Genomic DNA, 17588 nt, shown 5'->3' on the forward strand with positions numbered 1-17588 from the left:
GAGGCCCAGGTTTTGAAGCTTGTTGATTAGTATTGAGGGTATGTTGGTGTTGAAAACTGAGCTGTAATCGATAAACAGCAGCCTGATGTAGGTATTAATATTGTTCAGGTGGTCCAAGGCCAGCTTGAGACAGCTCACCCTGCTCTTCTTGGGCACTGGTATGATTGCTGACATTTTGAAGCAGCTGGGAACCTCTGACTGCTGCAAGAAGAGATTGAAGATGTTTTTGAACACTCCCGCCAGTTGGCTTACACAGGTTTCGAGTACCCTACCAGGTTCACCATCAAGGCCTGATGCTTTGCAAGGGTTAATCCCCTTGAAAGATGTTCTGATGTTGGCCTCTGAAACAAAGATTACATGGTGACCAGATGCTGTGGGAATTCTCACAGGTGTAGTCTTATTCTCCCTTTCAAAGCATGAATAAAAGGTGTTGAGCTCACCTGGGAGTGAAGCATCACAGCCATTCATGATGTTAGGTTTTGCCTTGCAGGAAGGAATGGCCTGCAAACCCTGTCGGATCTGATGTGTATCTGATTCCATCTCTAACCTGGGTCAGAATTGGGTTTCCACTCTTAAAATAGCCTTCCATAGGTCATACCTGGACTTTGTATAGTGCTGTATCCAGTCTTGAAAGCCATAGATGTAGTCCTTAACAGCCTACGGATCTCCTGATTCATCCACAGCTTTTGGTTTGGGTATGTCTGGTATATATTATGTGACTTGACTATACTTTCTTCCTTCATGCCTCTGTAAGGGTTTGATTCCATTCTCCACTATATTTGCCCTGTTTGATGAAACTTTCCATACATGTACCTGTGAGATGTCTTCCCTCATCCTCTACCATGACTTCCCCTCCACCATTGTGAACAGAGATATTGGCTGCATGACTTCTATTTCTCACACTCCTGCGAACAACCCTTATCCCAGCTAGAGAAAGTGTAGAATTCTTCACCTTCCACCTCTTCAACATTCAAGGGATAATCTTTCTTTACTGTTGTCACACCACCATGATTCCTCTCCCCTTTCAACATTTCAAAGTGACTGTCCCTTACTGAATCCTGGGCCTGCTCTTTCATAGCAACTAACAAATTCTCTCCTTACAAACACAAAGGATGTTATCACTGTCATTTCACCTCTTCCCATTTTCCAAGGACTTGTTCAATCCTTCCAGGTGATGCAGTGATTGACCCGAACTTCTTCCAATGAAGTGTACTACGTTTAACGTGGTGTCTTCTCTACTGGAAAAACAAAATGCAGATTAGGTGGCCACTTTAATTCTAATCCCACTTCCACTCTGGCCTAACTGTCAGTGACTAGGTTTAGGAGTCTCTGACATGACAGAGGTGAATACAAAAGAAGACGAAGAGTTGCACTACTGACGAGAGAAGAGCTTAATGTCTGTACTTAGTGAGGATTTCCTGGTGGCCAACCATTTTAATTCTTATCTTCATCCCCATTTGACATGTCAGTTCATGGCCTCCTCTTATGCCATGATGAGGCCACTCTTAGGGTGGAGGAATAATACCTCATATTCTGTTTAGGTAACCTCCAACCTGATGACATGACTACTGATTTCTCCTTCTGTAAATCTTTTTGTTCCCTCTCACTTCCCTCTTCTATTCCCCACCCTGGCCTCTTACATCTTCTCCTCACCTGCCTGTCACCTCCCCTTGGTGTCCCTCCTTCTTCCCTTTCATGGTCCACTCTCCTCTCTTTTCAGATTCCTTCTTCTCCTGCCCTTAGCTTTCCTACTCACCTAGCTCCATCTATTACCTTCTGGGTAGTCCTCCTTCCACCTTTTTATTCTGGTATCTTCCCCCTTCTTGTCCAGTCACAAAGAAGGATTTTGGCCCAAAACGTTAACTGCATATTCATTTCCATAGATGCTGCCTGATCTGCTGAGTTCTTCCAGTATTTTGTGTGTGTTGCTCTTGATTTCCAGCATTTGTAGAATTGCTTTTGTTTATATTAGTGAGCCTACCCTGGAAGGATCATCCATTGAGGCCTTATGTTACAATGAGGTCCAACACAACCTTGAGGAACAGTACTTCTACCTTCAAGCTGTGTACATGGCAGCCTTCTGGACTCAGTATTGAATTCTACAACTTGAGGTACCTTGCCTTCCACGTCTCTATTGGAACTGTACATTTTGTGATGTAAGTCATGCATCTGGGATACCTACTTAGCTTCTTCTCTCTTCATTGCTTGAACTGCTAGACCAGTCCTACAGCTTTGCATTTCAAAGGATTCAAAGTACCTACGAAAAATATTCACCCCCTTGGAAGTTTTCATGTTTTATTGTTTTACAACATTGAATCACAGTGGATTTAATTTGGCTTTTTTGACACTGATCAGCAGAAGAGACTCTTTCATGTCAAAGTCAAAACAGGTCTCTACAAAGTGATATAAATTAATTAGAAATATAATTAATAAAATAATTGATGGCATAAGTATTCACCCCCTTTAATATGACACACCAAATCATCACTGGTTCAGCCAATTGGTTTAACAAGTCACATAATTAGTTAAATGGAGATCACCTGTGTGCAGTCAAGGTGCATCAATTGATTGTAGTAAAAGTACACTGGTATCTGGAAGGTCCAGCTGCTCGTGAGTCAGTATCCTGGCAAAATTTATACCATGGAGACAAAAGAACACTCCAAGCAACTCTGCGAAAAGGTTATTGAAAAGCCCAAGTCAGGAGATGGATACAAGAAAATTTCCAAGTCACTGAGTATCCCTTGGAGAACAGTTAAGTTAATCATCAAGAAACAGAAACAATATGTCACAGCTGTAAGTCTGCCTAGAGCAGGCCGTCCTCAAAAACTGAGTGACCATGCAAGAAAGGGGCTAGTGAGAGAGGCCACCAAGAGACTATGGCAACTCTAGGGGATTTACAAGCTTCAGTGGCTGAGAAGGGAGACTGCGCTTACAATTACTGCTGCCCGGGTACTTCACCAATAGGTTTCAATTTGTACGTTTAATGTCAGAGAAATGTATACAATATTCATCCTGAAATTCTAATTCTTCACAAGCATCCACAAAAACAGAGCAGTTCCACAAAGGGTGAATGACAGTTAAATATTAGAACCTGAAAGCCCCCCTCACCCCCCACCACGCATAAGCAGCAGCAAAGCAATGATCCCCCTGCCAGCAAAAAAGCATCGGCACCCCCCACCGAGCACTGAAACGTGCAGAAAAGCATCAATAAAGACACAGACTTGCAGTACCCCAAAGACTACTTGTTCATCTGGTATTCGGCATACCACAGGCTCTCTCTCTCTCTTCCTAATAAGAGAAAAAGAGGTGTTCCTGTTTCACAATGAGAAGGGAGACATAACAAAGAAACTCACGGATTTATGGTGTTAAAAGTCTGTTGCATCGCTTCTTCCGAGCTCTGTGCCCAAAGAACTCGGGTCTCTGGGCACACAGCCAGCAGCCAGTTCACTGCTTTCAATCTTCCATCTCCCACAATGCATCAGGCGGCAGCACTGGCCTTGAATCTGCCCGCCTCCAGAGCTATGAAAATCCAGCACCCTGAAGGTGCGCCAGTCTTCCAGGCCGCATCCTTGGCATATCGAAAAGCAGACGGTCGTTAGGCCCCGAGTAAGGGTCTCATTTCCACAAAGAACCGAAGTCAGCGAGGAACTCAAAGTCAGGGTCTTCAAAAGAACCTTGAAAAGGAAAAAAATAGGTATCAAAGATAGAAATAGAGCTGTTTCCGAAGATACGAGCAAAGGAGTCGCTATTAGGTGACATCGTTCTCCTAAGCTTCGCCCAGATGCAGCTTTGTGGGAGAGTAGTAAAGAGAAAGCCACAGTTGAAAAAAGCTTACATGAAATCTCCACTATAGTTTGTCAGAAAGCATGTGGGAGACTCTGATGTCAGCTGGAGGATTTTGTGGTCTGATGAAACCAAAATTGAGCTTCTTGACCATCAGACTAAACACTATGTTTGGCGTAAGCCGAAAACCGCACATTATCAAAGACACACCATCCCTACTGTGAAGCATGTTGGTGACTACAACATACAGTGGGGATGCTTTGCTGCAGCAGGTCCTGAAAGGCTTGTGAAGTAGAAAGTAACATGAATGTAGCAAAATCCAAGGAAAACCTGATGCAGTTTGCAAGAGAACTGTGACTTGGGAGAGATGTGCTTTCCAGCAAGACAATGACCCCAAGCATAAAGCTAAAGCTACACAGAAATGGCTTAAAAAATAAAATTAATATCCTGGAGTGACCAAGTCACAGTCCAGACCTCAATCCAATTGAAAATTGGTGGCTGGACTTGAAAAGGGCTGCTCACTCACAATCCCCATGCAATCTGACAAATATTGAGCAGTTTTGTAAAAAAGAATGGGGAAAAATTGCAGTGTCCAGATGTGCAAAGCAGATAGGGACCTATCCACACAGACTCAAAGCTGTAATTGCTGCTAAAGGTGCTTCTACAAAATCTGACTTGAAGGGGATAAATAATTATGCAATCAATTATTTTATGTTTTATATTTATAATTAATTTATATCACTTTGTAGAGATCTCTTTTGACTTTGACACAAAAGAGTCTTTTCTGTTGACCAGTGTCAAAAAAGCCAAATTAAATCCACTGTGATTCAATGTTATAAAACAATAAGACCATAAGACCATAAGACAAAGGAGCAGAAGTCAGACATTCGGCCCATCGAATCTGCTCCACCATTTTATCATGAGCTGATCCATTCTCCCATTTATTCCCACTCCCCTGCCTTCTCACCATAACCTTTGATGCCCTGGCTACTCAGATACCGATCAATCTCTGTCTTAAATACACCCAATGACTTGGCCTCCACTGCCTCCCGTGGCAACAAATTCCATAGATTCACCACCCTCTGGCTAAAAAAATTTCTTCACATCTCTGTTCTGAATGGCGCCCTTCAATCCTTAAGTCATGCCCTCTCGTACTAGACTCCCCCATCATGGGAAACAACTTTGCCACATCCACTCTGTACATGCCTTTCAACATTCAAAATGTTTCTATGAGGTCTCCCCTCATTCTTCTAAACTCCAAGGAATATAGTCCAAGAGCGGACAAACGTTCCTCATATGTTAACCCTCTCATTCCCGGAATCATTCTAGTGAATCTTCTCTGTACCCTCTCCAACGTCAGCACATCCTTTCTTAAATAAGGAGGCCAAAACTGCCCACTGTACTCCAAGTGATGTCTCACCAGCACCTTATAGAGCCTCAACATCACATCCCTTCTCCTATACTCTATTCCTCTAGAAATGAATGCCAACATTACATTTGCCTTATTCACCAGCGACTCAACCTGGAGATTAACCTTAAGGGTATCCTGTATGAGGACTCCCAAGTCCCGTTGCATCTCAGAACTTTGAATTCTTTCCCTATTTAAATAATAGTCTGCCAGTTTATTTCTTCTGCCAAAGTGCATAACCATACACTTTCCAACATTGTATTTCATTTGCCACTTCTTTGCCCATTCTTCTAATCTATCCAAGTCTCTCTGCAGACTCTCTGTTTCCTCTGCACTACCAGCCCCTCCACCTACCTTCGTATCATCAGCAAACTTAGCCACAAAGCCATCTATTCCATAGTCCAAATCGTTGATGTACAACGTAAAAAGAAGCGGCCCCAACACTGACCCCTGTGGAACACCACTGGTAACCGGCAGCCAACCAGAATAGGATCCCTTTATCCCCACTCTCTGTTTCCTGCCAATCAGCCAATGCTCTATCCACGTATGTAACTGTCCCATAATTCCATGGGCTCTTATCTTGTTAAGTAGCCTCATGTGTGGCACCTTGTCAAAGGCCTTCTGAAAATCCAGATATACAACATCCACTGCATCTCCCTTGTCTAGCCTACTTGTAATTTCCTCAAAAAATTGTAATGGGTTTGTCAGGCAGGATTTTCCTTTAAGGAATCCATGCTGAGTTCTGCCTATCTTTTCATATGCCTCCAGGTACTCTGTAACCTCATCCTTGACAATCGACTCCACAACTTCCCAACCACTGATGTCAAGCTAACAGGTCTATAATTTCCTTTTTGCTTCCTTGCCACCTTCTTAAATAGCGGAGTGACATTTGCAATCTTCCAGTCCTCTGGAACCATGCCAGAATCTATCGACTTTTGAAAGATCATCGCTAATGCCTCTGCAATCTCCACAGCTACTTCCTTCAGAACACGAGGGTGCATTCCATCTGGTCCAGGAGATTTATCTACCTTTAGACTATTCAGCTTCCTGAGTACTTTCTCTGTCGTAATTGTGACTGCGCATACTTCTCTTCCCTGCCACCCTTGAGTATCCGGTATACTGTTGATGTCTTCCTTAGTGAAGACTGATGCAAAATACTCATTCAGTTCCTCCGCCATCTCCATATCTCCCATTACAATTTCTCCAGCATCATTTTCTATCAGTCCTATATCTACTCTCACCCGTCTTTGACTCTTTAGATACTTGAAAAAGCTTTTAGTATCCTCTTTGATATTATTTGTTAGCTTCCTTTCATAGTTAATCTTTTCCCTCTTAATGACCTTCTTAGTTTCCTCTTGTAAACTTTTAAAAACTTCCCAATCCTCTGTCTTCCCAATAATTTTTGCTTCCTTGTATGCCCTCTCCTTTGCTTTAAATTTGGCTTTGACTTCTCTTGTCAACCACGGTTGCATCCTTTTTCCATTCGAAAATTTCTTCTTTTTTGGAATATACCTGTCTTGCACCTTCCTCACTTCTCGCATAAACTCCAGCCACCGCTGCTCTGCTGTCTCTCCAGCCAGTGTCCCTTTCCAGTCAACTTTGGCCAGTTCCTCTCTCATGCCACTGTAATTTCCTTTACTCCACTGAAATACCGACACATCAGATTTCGGCTTCTCTCTTTCAAATTTCACAGTGAACTCAATCATGTTATGATCACTGTCTCCTAAGGGTTCCTTCACCTCAATCTCTCTAATCACCTCCGGTTCATTACACAATACCCAATCTGATACAGCCGATCCCCTAGTGGGCTCAACAACAAGCTGTTCTAAAAAGCCATCTCGCAGACATTCTACAAATTCTCTTTCTTCAGATCCAGTGCCGACCTGATTTTCCCAATCCACTCGCATGTTAAAATCCCCCACAATTATTTCACTGCCCTTCTGACAAGCCTTTTCTATTTCCTGTTGTAATTTGTAGTCCACGTCACTGCAGCTGTTTGGAGGCCTATAATAACTGCCGTCAGGGTCCTTTTACCCCTGTGATTTCTTAGCTTAACCCATAAAGATTTTGCACCTTCCGATCCTATATCACCTCTTTCTAATGATTTAATATAATTTCTTACCAATAAAGCCACGCCTCCCCCTCTGCCTACCTTCCTATCCTTCCGATACACCGTGTATCCTTGGACGTTCAGCTCCTAGAGACATGCATCCTTTAGCCATGTCTCAGTGATGGCCACAATATCATACCTGCCAATCTGTAGCTGTACGACAAGATCATCCAGCTTATTCCTTATGCTGCGACACCTTAAGACCAGCATTTGATACTTCTCGCTTTGATTTCACTGCAACTTTATTGCACTGCAACTCATCCCAATGGCTACAAATTTGCCCCATCACCTGCCTGTCTTTTCTGGCATCTTTACTGCTCACTATCTTGGATTTATTTCTGTTTTCCCCTTCCTCCGCTCTATCATTCCGGTTCCCATCCCCCTGCCAAATTAGTTTAAACCCTCCCTAACAGCTCTATTAAACTTTCCCGCCAGCATATTGGTCCCCTTCGGGTTCAGGTGTAACCTGTCCATTTTGAACAGGTCATACTTCCCCCAGAAGAGATCCCAATTAAACATAAAACATGAAAACTTCCAAGGAGGGGTGTGAATACTCTTTATAAGCATTGTACGCAGTACCCTGAGATTTGTCTTCTCCACTAATGGCCTCAAAACAAAGAAAAACATGGAACCAGTTCAAAGAAAAGCATCAACTTCCCCCCGCCCCACACACGTAACAAATCAAATTGCGCAAATGGTAGCAAGGACATCAACCCTCCCACTGCCCAAAAAAATTGCGTAAATGGCAACAAGAAAGAACCGGTGAAAACACAGAATATATAGCACAAAATCGAAAGAGTCCATATTAAGTTCAGATCAGAGTCCATTATCTGAAGGCCGCCCCGATTGAAAGTTGCCCAAAATAGGAACAGGAAAAGGAGCAACCAGGATCTACAGTCCAAACCACAATCCACAGATCCAGAACTTTGGTACCATCCTTTGACAGTGTCAAGGGAGAGAGAGACTATTCAAACACAAGGACATTCCCTCAGGTGCAGTGAGTGAGAGGGAAAAAGAGAGAGAGAGAACATCACACGTAGACACCTTTCTCTGAGAGCATCGAGCAAGAGGCTGGTAGATGGTGCTTAACACTTACACACCATGATGTTTTCAATCTTCTGCAATGCTTTAAATTGGCAAGAAATTAAGTCGATCATGATCTCTAAGCTTCTTGGGCTTGAGGCTGCTCGCATCTTGGAACTTCTCAGAGACAGCAAAGCACCCTATCGCTCAATTGGCCTGAAAATACACCATCAAACTGTAGATCACAGGCTCCAACAGTATCAGAAGCACATTTAAAAGAATAAGATGATGTAAAAGAGGTGAAAGGAGCAGTTTCATGGTCCATCTGTAGGATGTCACTTGTGGTAGCGTTGCTCACTGGTGTCCTCTTCACAATCTTGTACATTATTTCTTTTGTAGGAAAAATGTTTTAACTACATAACACCTCATAGGCCTGGTTTTATTCTCACAAGTCAATGAATATGTTGTACAAAAAAGATCACTCCCTACTTTGTACACAGTTTTCTTCTTTTGATTTTTCTTTTTTTCCTCTCCTTTCCATAAGTGTATATCTCAATAAATCTTTGTGGAGATTTGTGGTAAATATGACTATATGATATATATGTACAGTATCTGAAATACATCTTATGGAAATGTTCGTTTGATGATGAACTTCAATAAAAAATAAATTACAAAAAAAAGACTTGCTATCAATCTGTTGATCACATTTCATCCCCAAAGCAACCCTGACAACACCCTTTCATCCATCCTATCCTCACCTTCTACGCAATGTAAAACTTTCTCTTTCCACAGGGGCTGCCTGAGTACTTCCAGCATTTTCCTATACCCATTTCACATCCCCAGCACCTGCATTTTTATAGGTGTTACTTAAATTAAGCACTGGAATTAAATAACTCCTATTAAAATACCAAATTTTAAAATTGAGTATAATGCTTTCACAAGTAAACAGGCAACAAGATTCTTGGGGATCCCTTAATGATCAAAGTCATTGAAGAACATCAACACTCACAAATTTTATTGAAAACACAAATCTGGATATGCTTTTCACAATCTGGATATGCTTTTCACAAAAACGAATATGTAAATATTTAAATATGTAAATGTACCTCAAATCTAAATTAATCAAATCTGTCTAGGTTAATTGCATGTTTACTCTTTAAGTTTTTAAATTTTAATTACTTCTATAACTAACCGAATTTAAATACATGGCCTGATGTGTGTAGTGTGCACTGGAATTAAGTAACACCTATTAAAATATCATTTCAAGCTTTAAGAATCTCATTAATATCTCTGATACCAAGAACAGCTTGCTGTCAGGCTGCTAACCCCAGCACTATCCTGTTAATCTCACTGACACCAGGTCAGAGGAGTCCAGCTTCTGTTTAAATTTAATGAGGCAGACCAGGGGAAGGATAGCACAACTTATGGGGGCAAAATGGACGTTCAGTGATAGAAGATCAGACACATTGAGTTTGATGAAGGTGTAAAGAAAAGCCATAGCACAAACTAATTTTGTATGTCCACACCAGGCATTCTGTCCACAGCAGCTGACTTGCAGATGTTAACCAGCGCCACCCCCAGGTGATTTTAGCACACTTTATGAAGCAGAAATGATGGAGGAAACCAGTCTTACTTATAATGAACCTAACAGTCACAGCTCCCTGTTACTGATATCTAACAGACACACAACTCCATGTAACTGATATTGAACACTCCCAGCTGCCTGTAACGGATCTCTAACACTCCCAGCTGCCTGTAATTAATATCTAACACTCCCAGCTGCCTGTAACTGATATCTAAAACTCAGAGCTGCCTATTCTTGATACCTAACACTCCCAGCTGCCTGCAACTGATATCTAACACTCCCAGCTGCCTGTAACTGACATCTAACACTCCCAGCTTCCTGTAACAGATATCTAACACTCCCAGCTGCCTGTTACTAATATCTAACACACCCAGCTGCCTGTAACTGATATCTAACACTCCCAGCTGTCTATAATTAATATCGAACACTCCCAGCTGCCTATAATTAATATTGAACACTCCCAGCTGCCTGTTCCTGATATCGAACACTCCCAGCTGCCTGTAACTGATATCCAACACTCCCAGCTGCCTGTAACTGATATCAAACACTCCCAACTCCGTGTTACTGATATTGAACACTCCCAGCTGCCTGTAACTGATACCTAACACTCACAGCTGCCTGTAACTGATATTGAAAACTCCCAACTCCGTGTTACTGATATTGAACACTCCCAGCTGCCTGTAACTGATATCTAACACTCCCAGCTGCCTGTAACTGATATTGAAAACTCCCAGCTGCCTGTAACTGATATCTAACACTCAGAGCTGCCTGTAATTTATATCTAATGCTCCCAGTTGTCTGTAACTGATATCTAACACTCCCAACTGCCTGTAACTGATACCTAACACTCACAGCTGCCTGTAACTGATATTGAAAACTCCCAACTCCGTGTTACTGATATTGAACACTCCCAGCTGCCTGTAACTGATATCTAACACTCCCAGCTGCCTGTAACTGATATTGAAAACTCCCAGCTGCCTGTAACTGATATCTAACACTCAGAGCTGCCTGTAATTTATATCTAACACTCCCAGTTGTCTGTAACTGATATCTAACACTCCCAACTGCCTGTAACTGATATCTAACACTCCCAGCTGCCTGTAACTGGTATCAAACACTCCCAGCTGTCTGTAACTGATATTCAACACACTCAAAGCTCCCTATTATTGGTATTGAACACTCCCAGCTGCCTGTAACTGATACCTAACACTCCCAGCTGCCTGTAACTGATACCTAACACTCCCAACTGCCTGTAACTGATATCTAACACTCCCAGCTGCCTGTAACTGATATTGAACATGCCCAACTGCCTGTTCCTGATATCAAACACTCCCAGCTGCCTGTAACTGATATTCAACACACTCAAAGCTCCCTATTATTGGTATTGAACACTCCCAGCTGCCTGTAACTGATACCTAACACTCCCAGCTGCCTGTAACTGATACCTAACACTCCCAACTGCCTGTAACTGATATCTAACACTCCCAGCTGCCTGTAACTGATATCGAACATGCCCAACTGCCTGTTCCTGATATCAAACACTCCCAGCTGCCTGTAACTGGATATTCAACACACTCAAAGCTCCCTATTATTAATATTGAACACTCCCAGCTGCCTGTAACTGATATCTAACACTCCCAGCTGTCTGTAATTAATATCTAATACTCCCAGCTGCCTGAAGTTAATATCAAACACTCGCAGCTGCCCGTTCCTGATATTGAACACTCCCAGCTGCCTATAACTGATATCAAACACACTCAAAGCTCCCTATTGCTGATACCGAACACTCCCAGCTGCCTGTAACAGCTTTTTTTAACACCTCCAGCTGCCCATAATTAATATCTAACACTTCCAGCTGCCTGTTCCTGATATCGAACGTTCCCAGCTGCTTGTAACTGATATCTAACACTCCCAACTCCCTGTTATTGATATTGAACACTACCAGCTGCCTGTAACTGATATCTAACATGTCCAGCTGCCTGTTACTGATATCAAACACTCCCAGTTGCCTGTTACTGATATCGAACACTCCCAGCTGCCTGTAACTGATATCTAACACTCCCAGCTGCCTGTTACTGATATTGAACTCTACCAGCTGCCTATTGCTGCTATTGAACACTCCCAGCTGCCTGTAACTGATATCTAACACTCCCGGCTGCCTGTTCCTGATATCTACACTCCCAGCTGCCTGTAACTGATATCTGACACTCCCGGCTGCCTATGCCTGATATCTACACTCCCAGCCGACTATTCCTGATATCTAACGCTCCCAACTGCCTGTTCCTGATATTGAACACTCCCAGCTGCCTGTTCCTGATATCAAACAGTCCTGGCTGCCTGTTCCTGATATCTGCACTTCCAGCTGCCTGTTCCTGATTTGTAACATATTTCCAGCCTCCTCTTGCTGACATCCAACAATTTCCCAGCTCCCTGTTACTGATAACTAACACACACCCAACTCCACGTTACTGATCTCTAATGAACTTTTAGCTTTTTGTTTCTCATGTCGAACACACTCCTGAATCCAAGTTACTGATATCAGTTATTCTCCAGGTCCTTGGTAGTCTTCTAACATGTCCCTAGTTTCTCGTCACTTTTACCTAGTGCATTATAGCTCCTTCTAATGCTACCTCCATTACTGATACAAATCACCCCTCGTTGTCTAACCTTCATCTCTAACTTTTCTCTAGCATAATCCCAGCTTTCTGTCTGTGATACCTACCACATCCCAGTCTCCCCATGCATAATATCCCAGCTCCAATTACTACTATCTCTCCTTTTCAGACTTTCCTTCTGGATTGACGATCCATGACTCCTACTCAGGTTTTGTGGTTTCTGAGGTGGCTGTTAAAGAGCAATTTGGGACCCATTGGCTCTTCCTCTGATGGGGCAGGAGGTGGCTGTTGGGCTGGTTGGTAGTTTGTGACGTGCATTCTTTCCACTACTTAATAGCAGTGCATGAGTGGTCTGGAGTTTCTCAGCACCATCTGTTGTTTTCTCCACTTTGAATTACATAAGTGGGAATGTTACTTTGCAGACGTACTAGATGTTGGTGAGACTACACTTGGAATATTGCGTTCAGATTATGTCACCCTGTTGTAGGGAAAATACCACTAAACTAGAAATAGTGTGGAAATGATTTACGAGGATATTGATTTGCTTATAGGGTGAGGTTGAGCAGACTTGGTCGGACACTGTCTTTTGGAACATATTAGGACGAGCAATGAACTTGTAGAAATGTTTAACATTATGAGGGTCATGGGTGGGTAAGTGCACTCTGCTTTTTTCTTGGGGGCTGAGGAATCAGAGGCACAGGTTTAAACTGAGAGTGGTAGGATTTAATAGGAACCAGAAAGACAATGTCTTCGCACATAGGATGCTATGTGCCAGAGGACAGAATACTAGCTTTCTGCTACTGATACCTAACATACACACTACTCTTTGTTAGATCTAATACACTCATAGCTTCCTCTTAATGATATCCAACATGCAGACAGCTCCCTGTTGCTAATATCTAACAGAATCATAGCTGCCTGTTACTAATCCTGAGCACGCAAATTCCCTGTTACAACACACTTTCAGCTTTCTGTTACTGATTTGTAACATACTGCAAGCTTCCCATTGTATATAACATGTTAACAGCTCCTTCACTAATGTCCAACACACACACAGCTCTCTGTAACTGATATCTCTAACACACTGCCAGTTTCCTGTTACTGATACCCAGCACACACAATATGCCTTAATGATAGCAAATGCACTCACAGCTCCCACTCAATCATTATCAACACTCTGAGAGCTCCCTGTTGCTAAGATCTAACAAAATCTCAGCTGCCTGTTACAAATATCTAACATGTGACAAGCTCCCTGTTACTGACATCTAACATTCTCCCAGCTACATGTTACTAATATCTCATATATGACAAGCTCCCCATTACTGATATCTAATACCAGAGAAGCTCATTCCTACTGATATCTATAAAAAACTTGCAGGCCCATGTTTATGATACCTAATGTACTACAAGCTGCCTGTTAATGAAACCTAATGTACCACAAGCTGCCTGTTAATGATACCTAATACACTTGAAGCTCCCTAGTCCCTGATAGCAATATCTAACACATTTACACTGCCTGCACCCGAGATCTAAAGCACATACTCTTCTCTATTACTGATCTTAAACGTGTGGCTCCCCATTATGTATGTTTAATACACTGCAAGTCTCCTAATAGTCGGGAGGAGAAGATGGCAGCGCGACGTAGCTCGCAGTGGCCACTCCGGTGGTGATGTCTGTTATTTATCAAGTAGAGTGCCATGAATAATCCTAATTTGATGGAGCACGCAACTGGAGGAACATCTGGTGAAACTTCTGAAATGCCTGCTTCACTGCTGCTGCTACTGTGTGGTCCAGAATCTCTGGAGGAGATGGCCCCGAGTCCTCGGCTTTGCTTGTTGCTCGGCGGCCGGGGCAGGGTCGAAGCACTTAGCAGAGGATGGTACTCGGAGAGGCTGTATTGGAGGGGCTGGTCAGAGGCTCGAAGTTTTCGGATGGACTCAGAGTTGGCTGCGGTCGGGTGCTTCCAATGGTGCTGCATCGGCAAGTTGTCAGCGCTTGGAGGTTCATGGCAGGGAGAGTTTCTCCCTTCTACCAACTGCGTGAGATGATGAGTCTATCGGAACTTCGAGACTTCTTTTTTTACTCTGCTCATTGTCTGCTCATTATCAAATTACGGTATTGCTTTGCATTGTTGTAACTATATGTTATAATTATGTGGTTTTGTCAGTTTTAGTCTTGGTTTGTCCTGTGTTTCTTGTGATATCATTCTGGAGGAGCATTGTATTATTTTTTAATGCATGCATTTCTAAATGACAATAAACAAGGACTGAGTGTCCTCATAATCTAATTTAATCTAACCTAATACTGAAATCTATGGATCATGTAGTCATCTCCCAGTTACTGACTTCATAGTCCCATGTTAGTGATAAACTTACATGCAGCCTGTTCCTGATATCTAACACACAGTTCCTTTCTATGCTCTTTCATTGTAATCTAGCCCAGATTTCAGTGCCTCTGCCCATCACCTCTACATTAACCCTGAGAAATACCTAACATTTCTGCTGTCTGCCTTTAACATGTAGCACATTACAAGCTGTCTGTTACTGATATTCAGTACAATGTAAGTCCCCTGCCAGTGATATTTAAGACAATCACAGTTGAGTGCTGCAGATGTGTATAACACACCATGTTACCTATGTACGAAACACTCAAGGTTCCGCTCTCCTGATCTTTAATGTTATCACAGTTCCTACAGCATACCTGATACGTAACAGATTAGAAGTGCCCTGATGTTGATATCGAACTCTTTGAAATTATATGCTAAAACACACCAAGCTCTCTGCAACTGACTGTTGAAACAGTTCTAGCTCCTGCTATTTTTATCAGCATTGGACCAGTTGGACGGAAGGAGCTCTTTCTGTGCTGTGGAACTCCGTGATTCAATCACACATTGATATCTTTGTCCATATATCTAACACACCTCCAGCTACCTTTTATTTATATCTAACACACTCTCAGCAGCTCCCTATTGCAATGCATTTCACTGTGTTTCGATGTACTGTACATGTGACAAATAAAGTCACTATAATCTTTATTATTGATATCTAACAAGTTCCCAGATCCCTGCTAGTGATATGCAAACAGCACAAGTTTGTTGTTCCTGTAACCTATTGCACTCACTACTTAGTTTCTTCATTCTTAACATGCCTTCAGCTCTTTTATCCGGTTTCTCTTCCTTAGAGGGAGCCCGACCTGCTGAGAACTTGCAGTGTTTTCAATTTTCATTTTAGATTTCCAGCATCTAGTTTTTTGTTGATTTTCATTTACCACTTGGATTTGACAGAATGAGTTGTGGTCCCAAAAGCAAAGGCATCCAAGACCATTGGAGAGGAAAGTCAGCTGCACAGTTGATATATACTTGTCTATATGGATATACACATGTTCATAGATCCTCGACAGTGGCTACGCAGGTCAACAGGGTGGTTAAGAAGGCTTGTTTTTATTAGTTGAGGCAATGAATTCAAAAGTCAGGAGGTTACTTTGCAACTTCATAAAACTCTGGTTAGGCCACATCTGTAGTATTGCATACAGTTCTGGTCGCCTCACTATAGGAAGGATGTTGAGGCATTGGAGAGAGTGCAGAAGAGGTTTACCAGGATGCTTCCTGGTTTAGAGGTATGTGCTATCACGAGAGGCTGGACAAACTTGGGTTGTTTTCTCTGGAGTGCCAGAGGCTGAGGGGAGATCTGATAAAAGTTTATAAGATTATGAGAGGCACAGCTAAAGTAGACGGGGGGTATCTGTTTCCCAGGGTTGAAATGTCTAACACCAGAGGGCTCACAATGAAGGTGAGAGGAGGTAGGTTCAAAGGGGATGTGAGGGTAAGTTTTTTTACTCAGAGAGTGGTGGCTTTTAAGAGGCATTTAGATAATCACGTGGATGTAAGGAAAATGGAGGGATATGGACATTGTATAGTTAGGAGGGATTAGTGTTTGGTGTTTTTGATTTACTCCTTAGCTCGTTCGGTACAACATTGTCAGATGAAGGACCTGTTCCTGTGCGGTACTGTTCTATGTTCAATACGCACAGATACTGTATGCTTACAGCCAGACAGAGAGACAGATAGACATACCCACACAGGGTTACACCTTACACTCAGAATGTCTGACTGCTCAGGCGCTCTCATACAATCTGCCTCAATGTGGCTCTTGCTATTTAATATCTATCCATGCTACACTTTCTCTGTAACGTTGCATTTTCCCATCTGTTTCCCTTTTTTACTTCCTCAATAAACTTATGCCAGGAATAATCTGTCTGAATGGCAGCTCAAATTTAGTTGTCTTTTAATTGTTTAATTGATTAATTTTTAGGTACATAACGATAGTTTTGACTACAGACAGGGTGGTTAAGGGTCAGGTTAGGGCTTTAGGAACAGGGATGTGGGGGAACGCAGAGATCTCCACTCTGCGTTCAAAGACGTAGGAAATTCATGGTCAGATGTCAGACTGGCAGAGTATGAACGAGGACCCTCCTCCCCAAGGACAGAGGGTTGTTGGTGGGTTCCGAGCTCAGAGTTCCATGTGGAAAGGAGGAATGAGTTCCAATAACCCCTGGGTTCATGAATCAGTGTGACCAGGGTACAAGGCTGAGTGTTCAGGCTCCCACCATTGGTGCTTCTGCATTTCGAGGCCTGGTGTTTGGTGATTGGTTTTCGGAGGGGTGAAATTTTAACGAGATTTGTCAGGTATGATTTTCACACAAAAGGTGATGAACTTCTGGAACAAACTGCCAGGAGAGATAGTAGAAATAATTTTACTGCAGTGGATTCCAGTTAATTTGGACATATTGGGACCAGTACATTTTGGCTTAATAAAGCGGCTGCCCCAATTTCCTGAAGTTTCGTGGAAATAGTTAAAAAGATAGAAAAAGATAAACTACCATTTAACTGAGTAAAAAATCATGTATTAAAATGAAATACTGATTAAATTAGAACACTACCAAAACTATTACAGTACTATAAAACTGTGTAATTAGTTCTTAATAGTTATTGACAGAAGAATTCATCCAGTGTATGCTGATGCGTTCTTTTGATTAACTGTAAATGAACAAAATCAGCATAGACTC

The sequence above is a fragment of the Mobula birostris genome, chromosome 9 (assembly GCF_030028105.1).
Source record: "Mobula birostris isolate sMobBir1 chromosome 9, sMobBir1.hap1, whole genome shotgun sequence".
Taxonomy (NCBI): domain Eukaryota; kingdom Metazoa; phylum Chordata; class Chondrichthyes; order Myliobatiformes; family Myliobatidae; genus Mobula; species Mobula birostris.